At 51.1% G+C, this 5000-nt stretch overlaps 1 non-coding gene across 1 annotated transcript in view; it reads left to right on the top strand.

Moving 5' to 3' along the window:
- Positions 1 to 4642: 4642 nt before the first annotated feature.
- Positions 4643 to 5000, top strand: part of LOC124588943 — a 1910-nt gene continuing 1552 nt past the window's right edge. The window contains exon 1 of the ribosomal RNA XR_006975858.1: positions 4643 to 5000. This exon is cut by the window's right edge and continues 1552 nt beyond it. This is a non-coding gene — a ribosomal RNA (small subunit ribosomal RNA).

Raw genomic sequence — 5000 nt, 5'->3', positions numbered from 1 at the left:
AATCACAACCACACGTCAGCCACACACCCTTATCACGCACTACTCTCTGCCTGTAACACGCACACAGACAATATGTAAGCACCAGCATGGAACAACACCCAGTGCATCCTCTCCGCCACATTAGACAATCCACACTGTCATAACCAGACTGGGAGGTCCACTCAGAAAACAGAATATCCCACCCACCCGACAACCACCATTGCTCAGCCAAGCCACCAACACCCACACATGTCCTACACAGGGGTGCACCCAACATCACAATACTGCCTCCTCTCACAGCACACAAACAATGGCAGGAATGAAAGACACAGGTCTGCCACAAGCATGGAATGAGAGCGCCGCCTGTCATGAGCCAAAGGTGCATCCTGACGTGGCAAATCAGATGATGCCGCAGGCATCCACTTACTATAATCACAATCAACAAACCGGCCGCCCCGCCCCGCCCCCCATTAAACCTTTCCTTACAACAATGTGTACCTTAACCTAACCTATATCGTACCGTAACCTAACCTATATCGTACCGTAACCTAACCTATGTCGTACCGTAACCTAACCTATGTCGTACCGTAACCTAACCTATGTCGTACCGTAACCTAACCTATGTCGTACCGTAACCTAACCTATGTCGTACCGTAACCTAACCTATGTCGTACCGTAACCTAACCTATGTCGTACCGTAACCTAACCTATGTCGTACCGTAACCTAACCTATGTCGTACCGTAACCTAACCTATGTCGTACCGTAACCTAACCTATGTCGTACCGTAACCTAACCTATGTCGTACCGTAACCTAACCTATGTCGTACCGTAACCTAACCTATGTCGTACCGTAACCTAACCTATGTCGTACCGTAACCTAACCTATGTCGTACCTTAACCTAACCTATGTCGTACCTTAACCTACCCTATGTCGTACCTTAACCTAACCTATGTCGTACCTTAACCTAACCTATGTCGTACCTTAACCTAACCTATGTCGTACCTTAACCTAACCTATGTCGTACCTTAACCTAACCTATGTCGTACCTTAACCTAACCTATGTCGTACCTTAACCTAACCTATGTCGTACCTTAACCTAACCTATGTCGTACCTTAACCTAACCTATGTCGTACCTTAACCTAACCTATGTCGTACCTTAACCTAACCTATGTCGTACCTTAACCTAACCTATGTCGTACCTTAACCTAACCTATGTCGTACCTTAACCTAACCTATGTCGTACCTTAACCTAACCTATGTCGTACCTTAACCTAACCTATGTCGTACCTTAACCTAACCTATGTCGTACCTTAACCTAACCTATGTCGTACCTTAACCTAACCTATGTCGTACCTTAACCTAACCTATGTCGTACCTTAACCTAACCTATGTCGTACCTTAACCTAACCTATGTCGTACCTTAACCTAACCTATGTCGTACCTTAACCTAACCTATGTCGTACCTTAACCTAACCTATGTCGTACCTTAACCTAACCTATGTCGTACCTTAACCTAACCTATGTCGTACCTTAACCTAACCTATGTCGTACCTTAACCTAACCTATGTCGTACCTTAACCTAACCTATGTCGTACCTTAACCTAACCTATGTCGTACCTTAACCTAACCTATGTCGTACCTTAACCTAACCTATGTCGTACCTTAACCTAACCTATGTCGTACCTTAACCTAACCTATGTCGTACCTTAACCTAACCTATGTCGTACCTTAACCTAACCTGTATTGCGCCTTAACCTAACCTGTATTGCGCCTTAACGTAACCTGTATTGCGCCTTAACGTAACCTGTATTGCGCCTTAACGTAACCTGTATTGCGCCTTAACGTAACCTGTATTGCGCCTTAACGTAACCTGTATTGCGCCTTAACGTAACCTGTATTGCGCCTTAACGTAACCTGTATTGCGCCTTAACGTAACCTGTATTGCGCCTTAACGTAACCTGTATTGCGCCTTAACGTAACCTGTATTGCGCCTTAACGTAACCTGTATTGCGCCTTAACGTAACCTGTATTGCGCCTTAACGTAACCTGTATTGCGCCTTAACGTAACCTGTATTGCGCCTTAACGTAACCTGTATTGCGCCTTAACGTAACCTGTATTGCGCCTTAACGTAACCTGTATTGCGCCTTAACGTAACCTGTATTGCGCCTTAACGTAACCTGTATTGCGCCTTAACGTAACCTGTATTGCGCCTTAACGTAACCTGTATTGCGCCTTAACGTAACCTGTATTGCGCCTTAACGTAACCTGTATTGCGCCTTAACGTAACCTGTATTGCGCCTTAACGTAACCTGCATTGCGCCTTAACGTAACCTGCATTGCGCCTTAACGTAACCTGTATTGCGCCTTAACGTAACCTGCATTGCGCCTTAACGTAACCTGCATTGCGCCTTAACGTAACCTGTATTGCGCCTTAACGTAACCTGTATTGCGCCTTAACGTAACCTGTATTGCGCCTTAACGTAACCTGTATTGCGCCTTAACGTAACCTGTATTGCGCCTTAACGTAACCTGTATTGCGCCTTAACGTAACCTGTATTGCGCCTTAACGTAACCTGTATTGCGCCTTAACGTAACCGATATTGCGCCTTAACGTAACCTATATTGCGCCGTAACGTAACCTATATTGCGCCGTAACGTAACCCACATTGCCCCTTAACGTAACCTATATTGCGCCGTAACGTAACCTATATTGCGCCGTAACGTAACCCACATTGCCCCTTAACGTAACCCACATTGCCCCTTAACGTAACCCACATTGCCCCTTAACGTAACCCAACACACGTTGGGCCTTAACCCAACACACGTTGGGCCTTAACCCAACACACGTTGGGCCGTAACCCAACACACGTTGGGCCTTAACCCAACACACGTTGGGCCTTAACCCAACACACGTTGGGCCTTAACCCAACACACGTTGGGCCTTAACCTGCTCTGTAATTGTCATACGACGCGTTAAATTAGTGTAGTGTTGCCTAACTGCAACCCCCGCAATATAGTTTGCTACTCGCACTGCCCGGTCCCCAGTGTATCGCTTCATGTTAAACACCTTGCAGCTATACACTGTAATGTGGATGGCAGCAGGACGTACATGCTCAATGCCCTTTGCAGTTGTTCATTGGCATTTGCAGTTGTTCATTGGCATTCGCATGGCGAAGCACTTAGCCTACGCTGTGGTACGGCCTGTGTCAACTGTCCGCTGATGTTGTACGTCCAAATCACACACTGTACTGCACATTGGTCCTCATGTACTGAATGATACATCGTGGTACATGTGACCGTACAACGACTGCGCCAACAACGGCGAACCATGCGGTCCAAATGTTGTGCACTCAGCTACGTGTCGTCTCCCTATAAGAGCTGGATTGCAGTGTGGTATGCCCTGGATGGCGATCAGCATGAGCCGTCTGTTGATGTAGTGGCGCGTGTTGTCAGACGTAGTCGTCTCTTCTCACACACCGTGATAGCACGGTGCACTGCGTTCCACATCTGCGACATGCGACAGAGGCCGGTTGACAGTCGTTCGCGCAATGGACATCGCATACGTACGGGGGCCACCTTCCACGTGTTCGCTAAGCGTGGACATGTTGTTGCGTGTATGTGGGCAGACAGTGTGTCGTGACACCTGACACAGGCATGCAACAATCGTTGAATTTGCAAATGGCGATGGACGCCTACGTTTGCTGGTGACGTTACGCAAATGAACAACTGGTAAACCGTTGTGGTGCGGTTGTTCTCGCTAGGGGTGAATCAGTGATGGCGACGATCGGTTGAGCTACCAACCGGTTGTTGCAGCGATACCCACCATGCCCACGAACGTGAATGGCATGTGGGTGTGAAGCGATACGCGGCGGTGGCTGGGTGGGACCGTCCCCGGCCGGTGAGGGGGGGCCTCCCGGCGTGTTGGCCGTGCGGTGCGTGGGCGCACGCGCTACAGCCGGCTGGTGGGGGCGGCCAGTGGCAGGCGCGCCGGCCGACGGAGGCGGCAGGCGGCGCAGCTGCGCGCCGGCGCACCCTGCACGCGGCGCCGTGCGGCCAAAGTAGGTCCTCGCGGGCCCGGTGCGAAGCGCGGTGGACATCTGCAGTGTGCTGGTCCGATTGAGGACTGTGTGCGCTGAGGATGCGCCGCCGCCCGGCGCTCGGCGCCGCGACGCCGTCTGCTGCTCGGTCGCCTCTGCGGTTCTCGCAGGTGGTTTGTATCGCAGCTGTGCGGACGTGTTGGCGCGTGCGCTGTGCTGGGAGAGTTCGCTTCGGCACCCAAGTGGGGCTTTTGTCCTTCTGTGGCGCTGGCGTTGGAGCTGCCGGTCACCGTAGGTGGCGCGTGTTGTCTCCCGCCGGCAATGCCACGACAGCACGCTCCCGGGCCTCTGTCGGCAGCGGCAAGCTCAGTTGGGAGCACGGGTGGTCGCACCTAAAGCGTCTACTCGCCAAACTCCGGGCGATTGCGCCTCTCTCGAACCCGACCAAGTACTTAGGACGGCGCTGCGCGCCGCCGGGACCTGAGAGGGTTTCGAGGTGTATGGTGCAGGGGAGCTCAGCCTCCTCCTGTTTGCAGAATAATTGAGCGGACGCTTGCGTGTTCGCGCGGGCCCCCGGGACACACTCCCGGGCGGCCGGCTGCTCAGCTCTAGTTGACGCAGCTCCCTGGTTGATCCTGCCAGTAGTCATATGCTTGTCTCAAAGATTAAGCCATGCATGTCTCAGTACAAGCCGCATTAAGGTGAAACCGCGAATGGCTCATTAAATCAGTTATGGTTCCTTAGATCGTACCCACGTTACTTGGATAACTGTGGTAATTCTAGAGCTAATACATGCAAACAGAGTCCCGACCAGAGATGGAAGGGACGCTTTTATTAGATCAAAACCAATCGGTCGGCTCGTCCGGTCCGTTTGCCTTGGTGACTCTGAATAACTTTGGGCTGATCGCACGGTCCTCGTACCGGCGACGCATCTTTCAAATGTCTGCCTTATCAACTGTCGATGGTAGGTTCTGCGCCTA

The sequence above is a fragment of the Schistocerca americana genome, unplaced genomic scaffold (assembly GCF_021461395.2).
Source record: "Schistocerca americana isolate TAMUIC-IGC-003095 unplaced genomic scaffold, iqSchAmer2.1 HiC_scaffold_670, whole genome shotgun sequence".
NCBI classification, from domain to species: domain Eukaryota; kingdom Metazoa; phylum Arthropoda; class Insecta; order Orthoptera; family Acrididae; genus Schistocerca; species Schistocerca americana.
Note: the sequence above shows the minus strand (reverse complement) of the source record. Positions and strands in the feature narration are given on the sequence as shown.